At 41.4% G+C, this 23,300-nt stretch overlaps 1 protein-coding gene across 4 annotated transcripts in view; it reads left to right on the plus strand.

Moving 5' to 3' along the window:
- KIF26B (kinesin family member 26B) overlaps nt 1–23,300 on the plus strand; it is a 266,744-nt gene that overhangs the window by 219,065 nt on the left and 24,379 nt on the right. The window lies entirely within an intron of this gene.

Here is a 23,300-nt window from a genome sequence, read left to right on the forward strand (position 1 = left end):
GCTCATGAAACTTTTTAGTTCAGTCAACAAACACAATGAAATGTGACTGGCACTGGGTGCCACACCGTGGGGGCCGGCACTTACCGTGGGGCCCGCAGCATGCCTGAGCCACGCGTCTCTCCTGGGAGTGATGTGGTGGCTTGAGCGCCTGCAGGCTCGGCGCTGCCTGAAACGGCAGCGTGGAGCTTGTGTCTGCCTGCTGCCTCTCCCTCAGCCACCCTACAGCTGAGGGGGAGGCTGCGGAGAGGCTCCACACAGTGTGCCCCACCCCTATGGGTGGCTTGCCCCGCCCCCAGCTGCAGGACGTGTGTGCCACACCAGCACCCGAGCGGCTAGCTAGGCCGCTGCTTGGCTTGATCCCTTGACTCTGACCCCCTGACATGGCACCTAACTCTTGAGACCTGGCGCCCTCCTCTCTGACTGCTTCCAAAAGCTCAGCCATGTGGCAAACAAGCTAGAGAATACATTGTGCCTTGCAAGATTACTTTTCAACTCTCCAAACTCTGCATTTGATATTCTTGGTAATGCTGAAATATCCGAACCAAACCTTCAGTTTATTTGTGTGAAGCAGCCATTTTTCTCTTTTCAGAGCCAGGAGAACGTTTCTAAAATATCGTGTTCCCTTCTGGGTATGTCTGAATAGGAATGATGTTGACAAATTGGAAAGGATTCAAAGGAGAGAAATAAGCATGATTAAAGGTCTGAGGGGATTGATTGATTTATGAGCAATGAGTACAAGAACTAAAGCTTCCTTGCTTTGGAAAAAAAAAGAATGACTAAAGAAGATATGTGAACAGTTTACAAGATTTTCAAGGGTAGCAACACAGAGGACAGGGAATCATTATTTGTATGTCTGCAAGTGGAATCCATTTGGGATGAAGGAACAGAAACAAATAAAGCAAAGGGAAATAAACTGTCAACAGAGAATGATTGCACCTGAAGGTCAGCTTTAGAGATGCAGGATTTTCCATGTTATAGCCACAACAAATTATTCAATGCCCTATTTCTAAATTTAGTCTCTTTTAATAGTGTATGCTGACCTAAAGGCGAGTTGAGGTTGATTAAATATACCTCAGATCTTACCTCAGAAGGTGCTAGACTCTCCTTCATTGGGTTTTTAAAAACAGATGTTGGCTGGCCCTTGGTCAGGTATTCTGTAGCTTTGATTCCTTCATTGCAGCGAGTTGGAGGAGATGACCCTTGGGGTGCCTTCCAACGGTACAATTACCTGAGTCTGTGAAATGTCTGTAAATCTCATTGGTGGTATATTTTGAATAGGGACAGGTTTTACTACAACCTACTGAGTTGCTGCAAACAGAAACCAAGAGTTAATCCTTTGATTGTTATTTTAAATGAAGCAATCTGCAGGGTGTGCCAGCTTTCCAACCCTGCCAGTCCATCCTCTGCTTGCTCTTCCCATTACTTCTGTCCATTCTCCTGGCACAAAAAGTATGTTTAAAGGAATGGACCTATTTTTCACTTGTCTATAGGTTGTTTGGATTATTTTTCGTGGCTGTTTCTTACTGAATTGGTTTATAGCCAATTTCTTAGAACATTCCATGATATAGTAGCCAAATCAAACCCATTAAACTGGAAACATTCCCACTCCCTTAATTTGCCCCCAGTGAGAGATTTATACCACTGGGGATGTTTATATGGTGATTAACAGTGCTATAAGAAAGAAACTTCATTTGAAACTTGGCAAAGCTGCCTTTTATAATGCCTTATATGAGTCTCCTATGTAACCACTTTAGTCAAATCCTACGTTTATATTTCCCATCTGAAATAATTTCCCTACATGCTACATAATTCTTCAGTTGGGCAGGCATAATGATTACAGAACTCAAAAACTGTTCTTTTGAAAACAGGTATGATGTCTTAGGCATTTTAGTCATGTGCAGGAAACCCAATGGGCAGGCAACTACCTGTTTTCTGTGAAGTTTAAGTTTCAGCACAAATGTCAGTATGTAAAAGGGAATGACGTTCCTGCCAAACTACAAGCAACCTCCTGTCAAGAATCACTTTTCATGACAAACAACAATGGCTCCTTGTAAGTATGGTTGGTCATCTTGTTTGGCACTACAATTCCTTTTGTGTTCCATGTTTTTCAGTTGTATGTTTTATCACAATAGTGATAAGCAAAAACATGCTTTACATTTTTTTCCCCCATTCAGGAGCTGCGTTAAGCATGTGGGCACAGAAACTTTCTGACCCCAAGACACCTTTGGGGCCAACCTGAAGGCAGGTCTCAAGACAACTTTCCAGGTGCCTAAGGGTGCCACCAAACCTTATCTACCTCATAACTTCCTGCACCTATCTGCCAATGGGGCCAATTAACCTATTTAATGACTACCACCCACTATATACAGCCATCACACATCAGCATAGAGTAGGTGAAAACTTCTGACAGCAAAGCCAATCAGCTGACAAACAAAACATTCCTACTCTGTCCACTAAATGCTAATCAGCCACTGCCTGCACTGCTAGTAGGGTCGGAAGTGGCGGTAGCCCAATGAATGAAGAGGTCAGGGGCTGAAAGGGCTTAAGTAGCCCACATTGGTCCTACCCTCTCTCTTGCATTGGTGCAGCATGTGACAGTGCACTGAAGCCTTTTGTCAGACCTCCCTCATTCCCTTGTGTGGCTGCAAAAGCCACTTGCCACCACAGCCGCTTCTAGAGCAGCAAGCATAGGAAAGTGATAGCTTGCATAGGTGAATGTGCCATTACATAACAGGCAGATGTTTTCTATCGACACAAATCATCTGCATGGCAGTTTTTAATGAAGTGTCCAGTCAAGTGTAGAGGAATCAAATTACGGAGACACGTTTGTGTGAACCTGCTCTCTCTGTGTTGCTTAATGACATAACATGCTAAATTATTTACTTGTATTGGTTTTTAAATTTTCTGTGGCATTTTTCTTTCCAAGGAAATTCAAAACAGCTAGAAGGACAGACAGTTGAAAATATGATCAAAAAATACTAACAAAAAGACCAGCACATTTTGTGTTCTGCATTTTATCAGCTGCATGAGTTGCATTGTCTTGATTTAATGTCACCTATCCATGCTCCTTGATTTGTACTAATTCGTCATAATTTTTCTTCCCAATTGACACAATTAGGAGCTACTGTTCTTTGTGCCATTTACTTACAAAGGCTGTGTTAAGGGAGCACTACTTCAATTTAACATACTTCTCTCTTCACAACTCTGTTAGACAAGGAACATGGCCATTTTCTTGGCATCTCCCATATCCAGAGTCCCAATGGTTTTTAACATTGCTCAATCTCTTCTACCACATGACATAAATCAAAGTAGTCTGCTAATCAGTTAGCCTTTTCACAGGAGGGCAGGGCACAAACGGCAAAAGTTAGACTTAATCTGACTGTCAGTGGTTACTGTAAAGACACTAGACCTTCTTGTTGTGTATTTGTTTAAAGCATAATTTGCTTATTTTATTTTTAAAGTGATGCTGCCAAATTTGCTGTGGTTCAAGATTTGTTTGGCATGTGAATTTGTAATGCTTAGCCTTATCCCAAATTGAGTGCCATTTCCCCCTAAATTATTTTCTGGCAGGATTTAGCATAATCTAGGCCTAAAAAAGCCTCCTCCCTGGCTCTTCTTTTGTACCCTTTCTAGTTACCTGGTGGCTGCCTCAATAGCAGTAGTGGATAGAGAGTTCTAGAGATACTTAGAAACATTCTGGGATATGCTTGCCCCAGGAATTCTGGGAGATGAAATAGTTTTCCATGGTCCCGTCACCTAGGATGCTAACATTCCAGGCACCGGAGGAGGAGAAGTACGGGGCTTCTCAAGCTTTAAATCTCTTATGCTGTAGACACTGCCATGCCTGGGAAGTGGTCAGTGATGTCATCTGGAGTGCAATTGGGTTTCCAAATATGGAACTGGGTTCCAGAACAACCAGTTCCCCCCCCCTAACCTTGAGGAAGGTCTGCACGTCACTATCATTTTAAATTATATTGATTTAAATTCGTATTTTAGTCTGTTAATCATTGCCCAGCATAGGAGACATTCCTGGCTGTTTGGCCGGATCTAAATTCTGGAAATAAATGAATGAAACCTAGTTCCTGCAACCAACCACACTTCTTCAGGTCCTGTCCATGTATTCCCATTAAGTTTGTTTTCAAACATGGCTTTGAAGGCTTTTTAAAAGGAAATAAAATCTCTCCCTTATCAGTCTCTACAGCCACAGCAGGCACTGTAACTCTCCAATGGTTTGGCTTTACCCCTGAAGGATCACTGTTCCATTGTCTCCCAAGACGGAGGCCAAGAAGTTGCAGAATTAATTTATACGTTACCTTTCAGAACATGGATAAACCCAGTCCAGAAGATCTACTAATTAATAAGTGACAAATTCATGAAACCTCAAGAATGCTCTTTAATTTAGCTTTAATACCGTGCTTTCCTACTCTTGTTCTTAAAGTAGTTAACATCTAATAGGAAAGAAATGGAGAGGGAATACTGCTGAAGCAGCAGTCTCTTGAGAACATTGTTTTCAGTATATGAAGCTCTTTGTGACTTATATAGTTCTACAATACAAGGGTGAATCATGTATTGGAACCACATTTTGAAATGATCTTAATTAAGGCTTTGTCTGGGATGTAATATTCTTTGATGTAGTAGTTCTTTGAAATTCTGCTTGTAGCAAGTTTCATTTTTTGCTTTGTGCTTTTAGGTTTTCTTTTCTTTTCAGGGAGTCAGAGGGCACTTTGGATCCAGTAATTTGGCGGACTTGTTAGAAAGAAAATACTCCTGTCAAAGAGCTAACTAAATTCAAAAAATGTGACTAAGAGAATCAATCACTCATCATAACTCTGCAACCCATCCATTGGTCTTGCTTGTGGCAACTGTTGACATCAGTTGAGGACTACAGTAACACCCACCTCAAAGACTACTTTGTCTAGACACGTTGACAAACTTGGGAAAATGAAGATCATGGCTGCTTTTGGTTCATCTTTCTTTTCCTTTGTTTTCAATGTAGCTAGAGACATTACTGGATTTCACACTAGTGAGGCAGTAGGATGGCTACTGCATAACCACTTAAGTGAGAAATGTCCAGGTGTGTCATCGTACTATGGTTCCAGAGAGAAAAGTTGTATCTAGCTATTTCTTGCTGTCACGAGAGCCTTCACGTGCCAGTTTTATTATTAGAGTGGTTCAAGAAAAGAGCACAATGGGTAGGGGAAGCAACTGTCCCAACTTCTCAATTAATCTTAGAGCTCTACAAATAGGCAGAGTGAAATGGCCACCTCAGCAGTGGATGCTTGGGCTGGGTGGCAATGACTAGGTGTTGGAAAATAGTAAAATGATCTATGCTTGCTGTCTTCAGGTGTAGGTGTGATTGGGGATGCTATTGCAATACCACTGTGGTCAGCTGATCCTCAGCTGTATGTAAGATTAAGGAAGCCCATTTGTCCTTTACCCCAGGCAGCAGAAGGTGATGGGCAACCCCTGATAGAATTGTAGAGCTGCAATGCAGGAATCTCAGCTAAAGCATCCATGACAGATGACTATCCTTCCTTGGAGGTTTTTAAGCAGAGGATAGAGAGTCTTCAACCTCCCAAGGGAGTCCACCCCACTGTTGAATAGAGACTCCCAAGGGAGTCCACCCCACTTACTGGCAGAATTTTCTTCTCGATGTTTAGTCGGAATCTCCTTTCTTGTAACTTTTCATTGGATTGAGTCCTATCTTCCAGGGCAGGAGAAAACAAGCTTGCTCCATCTTCCATAAGACAGCCCTTTAGATATTTGAAGATGGCTATCACATCTCCTCTCAGATTCCTCTCTAGAAAGCTAAACATACCCAACTCCCTCAACCGTTCCTCATAAGGCTTGGTTTCCAGACCCTTGATCATCTTGGTCACCCTCCTCTGCATACATTCCAGCTTGTCAATATCCTTCCTAAATTGTGGCACCCAGAACTGGGTACAGTATTCCTGGTGTGGTCTGACCAAGGCAGAATAGAATGGTACTATTACTTCCCTTGATCTGGACACTATACTTCTTCCACGTTTTGGTGAAATATGGCTATCATATGCCTCTTCCTCCTCTGGAGAGTGGCAGGAATAGTTCTGTACACTGTACCTGCTAAAGCCACCTCAGAGTGTTCTAAGGTCTGCAACTGCTGTTGTTGCTCCTCTGGCCCTGAATTGGAAAATAGATTGCTGGCAGAGTAGAAGATTTGGGCCTCTAATCTGGGCATATTTCTTCAAGCATCTGCATTCGTAGATGGTACCCAAATACTTCCCCTTTGTTAGAGCATAAAGTAGATAAAAGGTCTCGGCCTGGAAAGGGGAGGATGTTTTTCATTTGACAGTCTTAAGCTCTAAGCACCATTACATAAATAAAACTAGCAGAACTCTACATTTTTATAACTCAGCCTTGCTGTGGGAGAGTTTCTCTCGCAAGTTCCAAAGATCACAGAAGCCCTCTCTACAGTAACTTGAAGCACAGCTTTTAGCATGGCTGCCCCAGTTATGTGAATAGGATTCCTGTCAAGATACAATAAGTGCCTGGTATCTACACTTCTGGAAACAATTGAAGACAGGATTGTTCTGACAGGCTTTCCCAGCTGGAAAAATGGGTCTTTACCACAAGTGTTTTTAGCTTTGTTTAAAATCTACTTGCTGTTTTTGTATTCCTAAACTGGTTTTAATTATATTTGTTGTACATTGCCTTGCAACAGTCGTTTAGAATGCAGCTAATAAATCATTGATGGTGATGATGATAGTTTACAGAAGGGGTGAGTGATGACCTCATCACTATCAACATTCAAAAGAATAAAACCATCACCGACAGCAGTGAAGCCAGAATGGCACTCCTTTGGGGATGTTCCTTCCATGTGACTTTGGCATGATATAAAGAGACCTTACCCGCCATGTGCTTCCACTAGTTTCTATGAGGTTACAAAGGATAAAAATCAGGGGATTAAATTGTTTCTCTTGTGTGTGATCATAAACCCACTTAAAGTGATTAAGTAGATGCTGTCAAAAGGAGCTGTTGTTGTACACTGTTGCAAGAGGCATGCATCACATGGGAAAAATAAGTAAACCTGAACTATTGGAAGATGTTAGCAAAGCCATCATGTATTATACTCTCCAAACAGTCATTTAGTTATTGATTTTATTTATTTAGTGTTCATTGGAGAACTTGCTATCTTTCAGAATTAATTGGATATAAAGCTAAAGGAATGCTGAGCCTACCAGCACAATTGGCCTGCACAACAGTCTCAGGAAATCAGTGTACAACTTAACACACCTGTTACGACTTGTCAGTGGTGAGATGTAATTATGTGGAGGTAATGATTCCCCTGTAACTTATCGCTAAACAGACATCTATACAGCAGTTCACTTGATCTCATTCTCTGATCATCAGGGATAGACCTGCCTAGTGCACCTACCTTTCTGTAAATATATATAGATATCCCTGAAGCTCTTACATGACTTGAATAGTAGAATTAGTGCAAGAATAGAATCTTAATGTTTGGTATACTTTGGATTCTCAGTTGCTGGAGACAAAGAACAGGACACAGTACCTCCTCTTTTCCCCATGCATGCCCTGCTACTGCCTCACAGGTAGAGAGGGCGAGTGGCATTGGCTGCTCCAAGCTTCCCCTCCCCACCTGCTCACCCAATTGTGTTGGGTGGCCTAGTGATTGCATCAGCAGAAAGAGCAGTGATAATCACTCATCTGTCCTCTTCTGGCTGGCATTGACAGCTGTGCTTTCTGCTGCTACAGATTGCATGCCCTCTTGCTCGCTGAACTGGTAGAGTGGGAAGAGTGCCAGAAATTTGTCCTGTGTTTCTTTTTAAAAAAACACCCAAAAACTATTTCCCATCAATTAATGAGAAAAGAAATACCAAAATTATCAAAAAGAGAAGAGTTCAGTGAAATTATCATGGTTGGATGCTTACCTTACTTTACCTTACTTGAGACAACAGGCATTCTCAAGTGTCCTTTGTATTATTCTGCCAATCAGCCCTTTGGTGGGCTGCACTCTGCAGCCTTCCCAGGTGCTTTCCTTTCCAGAAAACCCTATGGCATCCACAAGTGGGCTTTCCTGTGAGCACAAAAAATCAGGGAGGATGCTAACTGTGCACCTGCAAGCTGGTCATTGTTGGTTTTTAAGTGAAGTCTTTTTATTTTAACAGGCATCAGTGTTCAAAGGTTTCCCTCCATAAGGCTCAAGGAAGGACTCCTCTTAAAAACAAATCCAGAGAGAGTGTCAGTCTCAGACATTTGGTAGCCAGCCTCCCTGCCTTCCCATGACTCAATTAAAGCTGTGGAGAAGGCACTGTGAGGTAACTCTTTGTGTCCTGAACCCCAACGTACCTGTAGACCCATCCAGCTGGTGTATACAGTTCCAAGGGCAAATGCTAGCAAGTAGTACAGCAATATGACAGGTCAGGAAACACAGTCCAGGTTCAATACAGCAAGCCAAGTCCATAGTCCAACAGTCAAGCCAGGTTCCCACCTCTGCAGCCTATCCAGGGTCAGGGAATCTGGAGTTCAGTCCTGAAAAGCACAATTCACATCCTATGCCCTTTAAAAATGTGTTTGGGGTGTTATTGGGTTGTTTTCATTATGTACTTCACAGTTTTATATTCTGATTTTATCCTGTGAACTGCCCTGAGACTTGCAGGCACAGGGTAGTACAGTGGTACCTCGGGTTACATACACTTCAGGTTACAGATTCCGCTAACCCGGAAATATTACCTCGGGTTAAGAACTTTGCTTCAGGGTGAGAACAGAAATCATGCAGCGGCAGCAGGAGGCCCTATTAGCTAAAGTGGTGCTTCAGGTTAAGAACAGTTTCAGGTTAAGAACAGACCTCCAGAACGAATTAAATTCTTAACCCGAGGTACCACTGTATATAAATTCAATAAATAAATAAAATAAATAAATTCTGGTACTCGCAGGATACCCAAGCCACAGTCCCTCAACATGGGAAGTTGAGCAGATGCAGCACCTCAACTCTGCTTCCCTTTTATCCATTGAATCTTGATTGCAGCATCTGGGCTTGATGAGGCATGTGACCCTCACCTGTCCTGAGCCTAAGCCAGCTGAGGAATCACACTCCTCCTCCCAGAGCTAGTGAGCTCCACCTGGCCAGCTAGGAAGCTGGGCTATGGGCCCTTGCCTGCCTCAGCCTCCTAGAGTGTACCTCCCTCTGTTCCCCATGCCTCAAAGCCTGCCATGTTCATGGAGACGGGGGCTCTTCTGGCTCTGGTAATGGACCCTGCTCCTCCGGTTCCTGTGCACTGACTCCCATCCCCTCACCATCTTCTGTTGCCCTGTGAGTACTTTCTGTGCCCCCAACCTCTCCTCCTCCATTCCCAGCTTGCCCTGAGGTGTACCAGTCATGGCTACACCCTTCTTTGGGATCCTCTTCTTCCTCCCCGTCGTCTTCTCGGGGCACTTCTGAAGAAATTCAAAAGTGCCCTGAGAAGAAGGCAGAAAAATAGAAGCCCATTTTGCAGGGGAAGTAAACTTCTGAGAAGCTAGAGGATAGGCTTCAGTATGGCACTAGCACAAACCTCCCAGGACAGTACTGTTGAGTGAATATTGGCTGTTGCTCTGACCCACACTTGTTGCTCGTTCTTTGCTTGCCCACTTGAGCAGGTGATCAATCAGTGGCAGAAGCAACTAATTCAATTGACTGTGTTCTGTGCAGACAGGCAGGCAGGAAGGGGACCCAATCCTAGAGAGAGAGGACAGGTAGTGGTGGCACCTGCTGTCCCCCTCCCCCCAAGAGGACCAAATAATATATTCTTAAGGTACACAATACAGTTCAACTGCTGAAGCTAAAGGGATCAGTTTTTGAGAAACGTCCGGATAAGAGACAAACTAAGAACCATATGTAAGCTACCATGTTTTTCTTGGAGGAGGAATGGTGTATAAATGTGACAAATATACCTTTTATTTCATGTAAAAATGAACATTCAAAAAAACAAGTATACTTCTCTGTTGATGGTGGCTTTCACCAACTTGCTGAGCGTATAAGCTTTCTTGGGCATCTACCAGGCCGCAGCTGGAAACAGATGAACTTTTGATCTGAACAGCAAGGCATGTTTTAATACTTTCTAATCCACTCTTGATATAATCTTTTGCAATCTGTTGACTCTGCACTCCTGGAACATTAGATTCACAATAAGCTTCTTGAACTCTTATGGCTTGCTCAGGTAAAAATTTAAGAGAGTGGCAATCTTGCCAAATGCTTTTTGGGAATTCCTTCTCCTAGTTTTCAAAAGTTAGAGTAATCTTTGGAACTTCAATGCCACACATCTTATGAAAGTATCATAGTAAGTGAAGAAAAATTACTTGCTTTTTAAGGAGAATGAAATTCTGAAAACATGTAAAATCGACACACAGTATTTCTATACTTAAATTGTTTCACAAAGATGAAGGTAAACGTAGTTGGAACTACTCAAAAGCAGGATACTAAGAGCTTCATGGCAAATGTTATATATGTGTTGTAAATTAGTTTTAGAATCGAGGGATGACTACAGATGGTAGAAGTAGATCTTTATTCACACCAGTTTCATTAAAGTGAACAGCAGAAACGGACCTAACTAAAAAGAAATAAGGATTCACAGTTCCAGGATTATTATTATTTTTTTAAAAAAAACAACAACAAAAATATTCTGCCATAAAGAGTATGTGGTTACCTTGTGCCTTGTACGCTTCATAACCAGCCTGTGCCTCTCACTGGTTTGCTGAAAAAAATTGATAGCCCCACATATGCTGCTCCAAACTCTTTAGAGAACAGATGGAATACAAATGTGATAACTAAATAAACAAATAATTGAAGGATTTTGATATGTCTAGCCAAGTTCTAATGGCCAGTGGGTATGAAGACTGTCCATTAGAAGCTGCCTTAATTTGCTTGACATGTTGCCTGCCATTGGTACACAGAGAGAATTTTCTTGACACTGAGGCAAATTTTTAAAAAATAAAATTAAGACTAAAAATGACATAGGAAACTTCCTGATTTGTGTGCTGAGCCACAGCACATGAAAGGCTCACTACATGCCGACAGTTGCCATGGAGAGTGATTTCAAGCAGTCTTCATGTGGCAGCCATTTTGTGTGTGGTGGCTCAGGGTATATACAAAGCCTGTTCCAGGTGAAAATAATAGAAGTTCATTAAGTTTCCAGGTATATACTTAACCTATATATTCCTGGTAAGTTTCCTAATTATCAAATGAAACTCTTCTGCTTTTCAGATTCCACCCTCCACCCCCAAGAATGGGAATGTTTCAGACAGGAATCCCTACATTATTTACTTCTATTCAGATGAGGTTATTTTTTATGAACAATCTGGTTTTCTGAGAAAGTTGAATGACTTCAGTTTTTGTAATGATCTCTAGAAACAGATACTTGAGGGTGTTGCTTGATCTGAATTCTTAAGCAAGCCAACCTGATTTGTACTTCCCAGACAAGGATCAGTAATTATTTTTGCACTTAGTAGTGAATTTTGCAGTGCAGTTCTTTGATCAGAACTGCATATGACAATGTACCTTGCACATTAAAATGCATACAGAAATTCCTTGTAGGATAAATTGCATTTTTGTATGCACTTTCTTCTTTTAAAAAGTGCAAAAATACATTTGAAAATAATGTAAATAAATGTTCATGTTTGTATTTTTAATTACTCATTGATGCAGACACAAAACTGAATTACATTATGAGTGAACATGTGCAAAACTGACACTGACCAGAAACAGACTGATCTGTCTAACCCTAGATTTCCCCTAAAGTTTTAAGTTTAGTGATGTTTTGTGGTTAATGGAGGCGAGAGACCGTTTGGACTTGACCCCCTTGGTGCTGTCTTCCATGTGACATACAGAGCTATGGGTCACCACAGATCAAAAAGCTTTGGAATATGTTTTCCCTCCTCTTCCATTTTTCTGTAAAAGACTACACTTGCCAGTTGTGATGTTAAGGATTGATTAATTGTATTTATGAGATAATTAGGGATAACAGAAATTTTTTTAGGGCTTCCTGTTAGTGACTTCGATATTCTTACTGCATATAATGTTTTGGGGCTATCGTAAAAGCATGCTTTTATTTGAAGGAATAAGCTGTATGAACTGAGGCACATGTATAGGCAAGAAAAATGTTTAATTCGTAGCACAGAAATAGTTCTGCTTTTCCTTTCTGCTGTGCTACAGTCTGAAAGCACCAGGAGGCTGGCAAACAAAGGTTTTCTCCGGCAGATGCCAACAATCCTACTGAGTGACCTCCCCAGCTTCCTGGAGAGTTGCTCTATTTATACTGGTTGCAATTCCAATCTGAGTGGTTTGTGAAATTGAACAGCAGTCAATTTATTTTCAGGTACACTCCATTTGGAATTGCAATTAGGATAACAAGATCAGTTCTCTAGTGCAGGAAATTGGGAAGGTCACGCTACAAGATGGTTGGCGTCTTGATGGGGGGCCCCTACTACTTCAGATCAAGGGAATCTCACCCAACTGATCTAATTATGAAACCTTCTCAAAAGTTCATGAATATGCATGACACAATCACCAATATTTGACGTTAATTTCACTTGAGGAAATAACAACCCTGATATTCCACGTCTGAGTTGTAATGATTCACAGCAGGGGAGTCCCAGGGGGAAAAAAGTTGTATTCTCCTGAACAGAGACACTAGACAGTATTGTGAGACATGTTGTCCAGTATGTGCTGTGTCATTAAGGTCATAAGATATTGGCAGCATTTTCACTGTCAGATTTGAGGCCACCTGGAGAATTTCCATGGGCTGCATTCACACAGCGCTTTTGTCTATTTCCCCTACATTTCCCTAACTTAATCCCAGCGCTATATTGGAGCTTGTACATAGTGTAAAAGCCACTTCCAGAAATCTAATGGAATAAAAGCCATTTTTAGTGCTCATTTCCATGTTATCTGATTCCAGAAAAAAAATCTACTTGCAGTCTCCTTAACCCAGAAAATTGTGAGAGTAAAGTGATGAAATTTGGGTTGGCATACCAGCATACAGTTCTTTCCTGTTTTCGTGGAGGAATCATTGGGGGGTGGGGTGGGAGGCAGAAGCATGCATGTGCGAAATGGTAAGAGAGGAGTGATGGTGTCCAATGGCACCTGTTGTTGAGCAACACACCCACTGGTGTGAATGAAGTTTAGCATTAACCTTTCCCTTTTCTCCTGCCGTTTCTGTCTAATGAAAATTGGGCAGAGACTATGAATTGTTTTGGACAATATGAAGGAGAGTTGGCAGAGGAAGTCACACATCCTTTGTGCACTTTCTGTGTAACATTTGAAGTTTCACTTTGGGGAGAAATATGATCAGTAGCTCTGTGTGTGGGAGCTAACATATCTCATCAAGGAGATGAATGGGTACCCTCTTTGGATAATATACAGGAAGCATCAATATACAAATAAAGACACACAAGTCACTTGGACTTTCTTTGTGTTTCATTGTTAGCATGTGAAGTTGCTCTGTGCTTCATCTGTGAATACAGCTGGTACCAAATAAATGTTCCAGTGGCTTACAACCAGCCATTTATTGCCAATGAATTTTAACAAGCATTACCAAGTAATGTCAAGACTGATTGAGTTTGGAAGAGGTTACTGTCCTACCTTGCCTCCTAAAGAATGCTATAGTGATTCCAGCTCCTTTTGGTAATCAGATCACAATTAATAACAGGGAAGGACATTTATTTGTGATGACAATATATTATGTTTATACATGCATTCATCGATTCTGGAGACAATGCCAGGATCAGAGCCTTTCTTCAATATAAAGGCAAGAAATCTTTAAAAAATTAAGAGCCTAGCCTTTGTGTGTGTGCCATGAGTTGTTGGCTGTATTTAATGATGAAAGGAACTGCTATTCACATATGTATACACATATTTAAGAAGGGGTGAAAATTTGACTTTCTAAGAATTCCTGATTTTGCTACTATGCAAATTTATTTAAATGTAATCAGTCAGAAAGGTACACTCACAAACGTATGCTCATCAGTAATTCACTTGACCAGCTGAAGTAATAACTATCGTATAGCAAGAGTATCACCTGATGTCTAACTCTTTATAGATACATTAGAAATTCCAAACATAGCAGCTGCTCTATGATAGCCTGACTACATGAAAGCTATCATGTGATTACCATAAGTCCGAGGAAATTTGCCTTCCAGTTGCATTAATATGACATGGCAACTGTGCTTCATTGCTCTTAGAAGCAATCTCTAACGTTCTTGTTCCAAACATGGTCAGGCATCAGGTGGAGAAAAGGAAACTTTCATTTTCCTCCTGGAGTTTTCTTTTTTGTAATTGCCCAGTGCCTGTGCTACCCTGTTTGCACAGTAGCTGATGTTTGTGCCATGAATGAAAGATGCAAGGAAGGGCAGCTGTTAAAATGTCTCCATGGTTGACCTGCTAGAGGTTTGCGGGTGCCTCTTACTCCTGTTTGTGGAAACGCAAGTACTTCCATTTATTTTGGCCACTCATGCGCTGGACAGTGTCCCCACTCACCCACCCCTAAAAACTGTTTGGTTCCTCTAACTCCTGCCATAGTGCTTCTGTATAGAGCTGTGACATGGGATTTATAGTGAAGGGAGAATCTAAATTCCTGGGGAATCTCCACATAGGACCTACCAACTCAGCAAGTTCAGGAAGTTGCTCCTAAGGAGATACCAGCTTATGTAGGAGGCCACGTTCTGCCTTGCAGACTGTGCAGCTGCACTGACCCTGCACTGTGTCTGAAATGTGGCTTTTACTTTCTAAATGCTTGTCCTAGCAATTCAGTTTGCAAGCCACTGAAACACTGGCAGGCCATAGTACAGGCCTGGTCCTTTCTGCCTGTTGTTACTCTGCCTCTAATTCCCTATCAGGAGATTACCTTTATTAATAGATTGTTGATTGCGAGTATATTCTGATACTTATGAGTCCAAAATGACTCATGTATGCCATTTATTTGTGAATATTGCAGTGCCTGGTGTGCAAACACAATTACTCTAGTCATTTGTTGTCTGTAGTGTATAACATCAGCACTATTTTAAAGACCCACCCACAGTCAGCAGTATTTTAGCAGTCTGACTCTTTTCTCTGACATAAGCATATGGATCCTAATTAGTTTTCAGTTTAACTGAGATTTCTTCTGTTATGATAAAATTTATTACAAGCTGCCCTCAATATAGAGATGAAGGCACGTGTACAATATAATCTGTTTCTTTGCGTTTTATCCTGATTTTTTGTTGTTTTCTGGTAGGTGCCTGTGAGATGGTTAAACAAGTAGAACATACAGGATCCACCTACTGGTGGACTGGATGATTAAGTGATAGAACATAAGTAGCTTTTTAAATTTTTATTTTAGCAATGATGTTCACAGATAGAGAAACTCTGCTAATCCTTCCAATGATGTGCCAAAGGCACAAGTTAGTTTCAAAGGACAGACAAAATGGTAGATGAAGAGATTCATTGTTATCTGCTCTGAGGACTCATGTTACAATCAGAGCTGGTGGGGGGGGAATCATTTTTGTTAAACAATAAGTTTCAGTGATAAATTCAGAGCTGAGTTGTAAAAATTATAAAGAACAGTTGAGCCCATAGCATAATAAAAAGTAAAATTATGCAAATTATAAAGTACCTAGCCATAGGCTAATCTTACATAATGAAATGTTGAACAAGCAAAGCAGGGAACCCCTTTTTTGGTGGGATAGGAATAAAATCATTACTGGAGGCTTGCTGGTGCTTTGTAATATTTGTGTTTGTTTAGAAGCATAAAGGTTGAGCATAGGTGGAATTACAGTATTAAATACTCCAATGGCTTTCGTAGGTTCAGTACTCCCACATCAGTTTCTCAATGAAGGTGCATGAAGAAATGCATGCCCCCTTTCCCAAAATGTCTCTCTTCTCCCAGAATACTTACGTCATCATTTAAATGAAGGTCTACCAGTTATTCCCTATGGCTGGTGTAGTAACCTTTGACCCCCCAGGTGTTGGAGAATGATAACTTCCATGCTTACTAGGGCTGATGGAAATTATAGTTCATCAACATCTGGAGGGCCAAAAAATCTCCACTCCTGCCCTATGGCAACCGATCACCTTAGTTTACCTTAGACTATGCCCAGCTAGACCTGTTCAACCAGGGTGGTTTTTACCTTACAGTTTTTATTTTTACAATCACAAGCACACAGCGTTGGAAGAGACCCCGAGAGATCACCAGTTAGTTCAACACCAAACCAGTAACAATGTATTTGCTAAGAAGCAAAAATTGTATTTCTTCTGATGCTTTTTTTTGTCATTTGGGCCATAAACGTGTTTCCGTTATTTAAGAACTGGGAGTAATATTTTCAATTGTAGAGAGAAATCATTAGTAAGATTATTTTGTTTCTATTTTAAAAATCACCCTTCTCAACTCTGATGTCCACTGTTGTTTAGCCCCAAATTCTGCTCACACTGTTTTTCTCTTGAATTTAGCTGCTGGGGCTACACACACACCACTCTCTTCAAAAAGAAGAAATTACTTGTTATGAAGATGAGGAAATGTGGAGGGCTATTAAATTTAGCCCTCTTTTAACCCTGAATAGATTCAGAGACACTATTATTGCTTATTGAAAAGGGCTCCACCCACATAGCCCTTGCAGGTGGGTCAAGGAGAGAAATGGCCATTGTACATAACACCCATTTGAATGTTCTGTTACTTTTCCAGTTCAGGGTACATCCACAATTACATCTCTGACTCCTAGCTTGATCAGGAGAAAATATTTTGCTATAAGGCTCTGGCATTTATATGCAATGTTCAACACTCTTTTCTGAATTCTAAGAGAGTTATGTTTTGTGCCACAAGTGGTTAATGACCTAGCCCTTTGGATTCTTTCTAAAACTCTTTGATTCTACCACCACCACCCCAGCTTGGAGAAAAGAGAGTTACAGTGGTGCCCCGCAAGACGAAATTAATTCGTTCCACGAGTTTTTTCTTCTTGCGAGTTTTTTGTCTTGTGAAGCACGGTTTCCCATAGGAATGCATTGAAAATCAATTAATGCGTTCCTATGGAGACCGCCTTCAGACCAGGTCCGGGGACAGTCTGTCCCCGGACCTCTTCTGAAGGCAGGCCGGGGGAGAACGGCAAGCTCCGGGGACAGAGGTGAAGGGGCAGCGCTCCTTCGCCTCTTTCCTCGAACCTCTTCTGTAGGCAGGCGGGGGGAGAAGGGCTTTTCTTCCCACCGCCAGCCTTCAGAAGGCTGTTCTGAAGGCTGGCGGTGGGAAGAAAAGCCCTTCTCCCCCCACCGGACTTCAAAAGAGCTTTGGGAAGTCCGGCGGGGGTCCAAGGGATTCCCTCCCAGCCGCCCGCGTCTAAAAGCACTCTGGGGAAAGCAACAAAGCGCGCCGCGCTTTGCTGCTTTCCCCGGAGTGCTTTTAAACGCAAGCGGCTGGGAGGGAATCCCTTGGACCCCCGCCAGACTTCCCAAAGCTCTTTTGAAGTCCGGCGGGGGTCCAAGGGATTCCCTCCCAGCCCGCCCCGCTCCGCTGAAGTTTAGAGGGAGCCTGTGGGGAAAAACTAAAAAAAAATTCCATTTTGCCAGAAAGGCCCATAGGAAAATTTGTCTTGCGAAGTGGCTAAAAAATCAGAAAACCCTTTCGTCTTGCGCGTTTTTCGTTTAGCGAGGCATTCGTCTTGCGGGGTACCACTGTATTATAGAGTGAGTTATTGCTTTTGAATAGGATCTTGTATATTCAAGTTAAAAGGAAAAGCACTGAGAACCTCTGTGCTTAACCTCTCTCCTCCTGCTATGAATTGCTTTCTGTATTTCTGGAGAGAAATTGCACATAATATAAATGTGGCATTATAACACATGTATTTAACTGCCAGAAATAAAGTTCACAGATGAACAACTCCACTAAGCTTGTCTCCTGTTTCAGTGGTTTGCCCAGGGCACAAGTCAATTTCAAAGGACAGACAAGAAGAAAGACCAAGGAGCTCATTGGTGGCCATTCTTCTGAGGACTCAGTAAAGCTTGTAGGAGCTCAGCAAGAAAATGGGAGCTGAGTTGTGCAAATTACACAATTGAGCCTTTAGTATAGTCAGTCAAAATGCCAGGATTCCAGTGAATTATTTACACTTTCTGGCTGTTCTTCCCATTTCAGGAGACCTGTGGGAAGTATCACTGGTAACTGTCAGGAATTGCCACAATCTATTTGTAATCCATCTAAAAAGATCTGAGAAAAATTCATTATTATTTTCATGGACAATTGGTAAGCGAAAATTTACCAAATCATGTTGTTATATTTTCAACATGAGTCTTTTCCAGAAAACACGTCTGTTCTCTATGATTTTTTTTTAAAGATATGGTGCAAAAATGAGTATATAATAAATAATAAGATTCCATTGATAATGTTAAACATAGGCCAATATTTACATAATGACAGGCAAAATTGCTTCCAAAGTTCTAGTCATCATAAGCATCAGTCATCCTGATGATTGTTCATCTGTTGTGTACTGGCTGTTGTGTAGTAACGTGATGTTTAACCTGTCCCTCCTATTGAAGAGTATTGACAACTGCACTACAAGGAGTAGGGCTGGGTTCCAACCATGAAGTTTCACAATTTAGAGAAGACTTAGCACACCACACCAATCAAATGCTGCTATGCTATACCAAATTATACTTTTTCTTATTATTTGACTAATACAGACAGAAGCAGGTGCAGGCATAATGTTTATATTTACTGACTACATGAAATATATTTGCATTTGCTCACTTTCTGCCAATAAATTACTGTATGACAGCAGGCTCAAGGGCGTACAATGCCTTATCATGCAATAATCACACACCTAGGTGGTTAATAGCATTTGCCATTGGCCTGCTGCCTAGCAAGAAACCATGATATGTGATTTGTATGAGTAGGGACACATGGCATGGCATGTTATATGGCTTAATAAAAAAAATAAGGTTCTGTTTTCAGCTTTAATTTTGCTGTCACCAATGTTTGCATTCCTGTTTTTTTATTGGTTAGAGTCCTAAGAGAAATGGAAAGGAGGAATGAGAGGGGGAAGGAAAGATAAAATATTTATGACTTAATATGTTTTAGACCTGGAATAAATACATAAAATTGTCTAAATAATCTCCTAGGGACAGGGGAATCTTGAGCCAATGTTTTTAACTTGGTTCCCATTCTTTTGTATATTTCCTTTTCGTTTAGAAATGAAATCGGTGCTGTTCATCTTCTTTTTTTAATAATCACCTTGACAATCACAAAGACAGAACACTCCTTTCTGATCATTCACATTCAGCTCAAGGTGCGAGGAGGTACATCTGAATGCAAGGGAAGCATACTGAATCCTAGTTCTCAATGAGGTAGCAGCTTTGTGTTTGGGCTTCTGATTGCAGCACTTCAGGCTTGCCGATAAGGGTTCCCAGGATAAGATGGCTCCCTGACTGTAAAAGGATTCCTGCACATAGAGGAACTAACATGCCAAGGAGAAGGCTGGACTATAATATTTCTAATAATTATTAGAATGTATTTATGGAGGCCCAGTACCCACCTGCAACCCAAAATGGTATAGCCGAGGCAGTTTTATTATTCCAATGTCAATTACATATTTTCATTTTTTTAAAGTATCCTTGAGTGCCATGCGAAGTCTCAAACCCATCAGCTGACTGGCAATTCTGTTCTTCTACAGCTTACTGGGGCCTGGTCTCCATCAGTCCTGTTCCTTTCAAGGCTCCACTTCCAGCAAAATAAAATATACGTATCAGAACTAATTGTTCTGACCTGTCCATACCAGATTCCCACAGCAGCAAGGCAGGACAGTGGCTGAAGCACCATGGATAGATTCAAGTGAGCAATTTGCTGTGACAGAGGCAGAAGGTGAACCAAGGCCTTGCTTCCTCTGGTCCACCTTCCCCAAGGTCCACCCCACTTGGACTAAAGAAGATGGCTCTTAAAGGGCCACATATTCCTAGTGTGCAAAGGAGTACTTGTTCACTTGTCCCATCTGGCATGGTCCCAGCACCATTTGTCAGGTTGTTAGCAATGGAAGCCCTTGATTCCTTTGAGGGGCCTGGCTCAAGGGGCAGTATCCCTTGTACAACTTGAGCAGTCTCACAACTGCCAGAAAGTCAATATCTGTGATCAACAATATTGAAGAGTCTTCCCTAGAAAGGGTAGTTTGGCTATAGTCAATAACTGGCTGAATAATGAACAACAACATTAGATGGTGGGCAGGGACCAGGTGATTACAGGGCTTGAGATTGTTGAGCCTGTACTGTGCCTAAATGGCAGCATTTACCAACTAAATCCAGGTTCTTCCATTTGTCACCCATATGCCCCAAATAGTCCCATCATCTAATGATTAGGAAGGGTGCCTGGCGACAGCAGGCATAATTCTCATAACTGCAATACGTCAAGAACCACCTCTCCCTATATGAGCCAACCTGGACCTAGCAATTATCATCTGATGCCCTTCTTTGTGTGCCCTGTCCACGATATGGCTGGAGGATAGCAACATGAGAACTGGCCTTTTCTGCAGTGGCTCCCCGTTTGTGGAATGCTCCCCCCAGGGAGGCTTGCCTGTCACCTTCATTGTACGTCTTTAGGTGCCAGGCGAAAATGTTTCTCTTCAGCCAGGCCTTTGGTTGATTAACATTCTGTGCCCTTTTAAATATTGGGGGGGGCATGCTATTGGTTTGTTTTGCTTTCGTTCTTATATTTATTGTGTATTATGTGTTTTTATTTTATATTTTTATGCTGTGAACCACCCTGAGATTTTTGACTGAAGGTGGTGTACTAATTAATTAATTAATTAATTAATAACTATATTCCTCATAACACAGAATTCTAACTGCATCTTTGGGAACAGAGCTACTGAACTGCTGTCACACATGGGTAATTTAGGACAGGGGATTTGTGCCATCTTGAAAGGCCATCTTCAGAATGTTTTGATCTATATTTTTGTATGCTATTTTTATTAAAGTTGAAGTCAGCAGAAATATCTTTTGATATAAAATGTTTTGTGGGGTATTTTTACATAACAATTATCCTTTATCAAAGTACCTTTGATTATCCTACTAGAAATAACCTAGCTTCTGAAGAATATTGGCTTATTTTCCTTAATGAAATAAAGCACCCATCTTCCTTTATTCTGACAGAGGGATAGAATCAGCTTTCAAAAAAATACAGATGCCCTGTGCATTTGTATACCTATTTGTAGGGTACCGGTATATTTTGAAATATAATAGGTGTGATTAAAAAGAAAAAAGAATCCAGAGATTTAAACTGCTTCAAGATCAAAGGAACAGAGCCAGCAATTACTAGGTGGCTTGTGTCTGATGGCATTTTTTATGTCTGTGTGTGGGTTTTTAAAAAAATCATTAGCATATCTTATTGAAAGAGATAATTGAACCATTGAATTGGGAGGTCCAGATCTTGAATATAAAATGCAAAATATTTGCAAATTGCATGATTAGTAACCTTTCCTTTGTAGTTTTCTTTTGGGAAGCTGTTAAGCTAGTTCTAAGAAAGGAGGCAGCTAACTTTAGCCTACAGCAAAGGGAAGATTATCAAGATAATGCTAGACTTTTTTTGAGTCAAATATGAAACATTGCTGGTTTTTAAAATCATCTGTTGTTATTTAGAAGCATAATCTCAATAGATGTAGCACAGGAATGTGCGTAATATCATCTCTCTTCCAACAGCAAGAATGCACTTCAGCGTAATTCAGGGTTCAGGTGACCTACACACATCCATCATTTATAAGTCTTAAGGAAGACCACACCAGTTTGCTGATGGTGGCTGCATGACTTAGTTATTCTCATGAGACCTAGATATAGTCTGTTGCCCTTTTGCACTGTCATTCCATGTTGTGCTTTGATGGACGCATGAGTAAATGAAAGGCTTGGTATCGATTTCCATACAGATGTTAATAATTTCTCTGTACATCATCCATGGAATAGTGGTTACTCTTGCACAGAATTTGATATTGCAGTATTCCTTGATGAAGAGATGATGCACGAAGCTTGCACAACAGCCTTTTATCTCTTGGTCTGTGTGGATTCGAAGCTGAATCAGAGAAATGAATGCATTTTTCCTTGCTGTCATCTTAATGGACTTTTGTTTACATCACATGCCATCAAATACTGTAGAGGGATTGACTAGCTCTGCTCACAGGAAGCTGAGAACCAGCAGATTCTGTACAAAACAGAAGGTTGCACTTGAACTTTCTGGGGAAACTTTGAGACTTTCTGGTGGATGCTTTGTTTATAGACATGATGAAATGGAGCTATTTGCTGCTGAATGGATCTATTTAGGATAGCAATATGTCTTGCAGCCAGTGTCTTTAGACACTCTCTCTTAAGAAAAATAATCAGGAAGCAATTTGCTTAACTTGTACTTTATCTGCAAATACACATGCATGCACACACACACACACACACACACACAATCACAATAGAGCTACTATATCTGCACATAGTAACTCTATTGTGTGTGTGTTTGTATCCCACTCCCTCACAGCAAGCAGTTCCAGCAAATTACCCCTTGTGGCAGCAGGGGGAAGTACCAGTAGAGGCTGGTGCTCACTGGTTCTGATAGGGCAGGGGAGCCAATGTTAGGTGGCGCCAGAACCAATCACACCAGGTGGGTGCAGGCCCCAGTAGACCCCAGAGGGCAGCCTTTGCTATTTCCTCCCTAAGGGTGTGAGGATACCAGCAGAGCCTACTATTTGCCAAGAGGCAGCTATAGAGGCAGCATTGGGTGGGCATTGCTGAGGAGGAGGCAGATCTGACCTCCAAAGAGTGTGCCACAGCCACTGCTGCCACTGCTGCAGCAACCTCAGGCAGTGCATTCATTGGAGGCCGGATTTGCTGCCCCTGTGGATCCTGACACCCGGTTGCCTTACTTTGCCTCATGAGTGGGCTGGCCTTGGAGCCAACTAATTTTAGTTTTGTCCATATCCTCCTCCCTGCTGAGTTCTGCAGGGAACTAAGGATGGTGGGGTATAAATAATAAAATTATTATTATTATTATTATTATTATTATTATTATTATTGAGGAGGGAGCATAATTCCCATCCATTCCCATAGGGCTCTCAAAGGACAAGTGCCTGGTGAATTGTACCCTTGTTAAATGCATTAATAGAATGAATGGTTCCCACTATCATCACATAACACAGTGACTGTTTTACTCCTGAATTGTCTTGTGCACTGCTGACAAGAGGCAGGGTTTTGTTTTGTTTTGTTGCTTTTTAAAAGAAAAATCATTCTAAATAAGTTTTTGTTGTTGAATTTTTGATGGCACGCCACCACCTGCAGTAATAATTGGGGT

The sequence above is a fragment of the Podarcis raffonei genome, chromosome 3 (genome assembly GCF_027172205.1).
Source record: "Podarcis raffonei isolate rPodRaf1 chromosome 3, rPodRaf1.pri, whole genome shotgun sequence".
Lineage (NCBI taxonomy): Eukaryota > Metazoa > Chordata > Lepidosauria > Squamata > Lacertidae > Podarcis > Podarcis raffonei.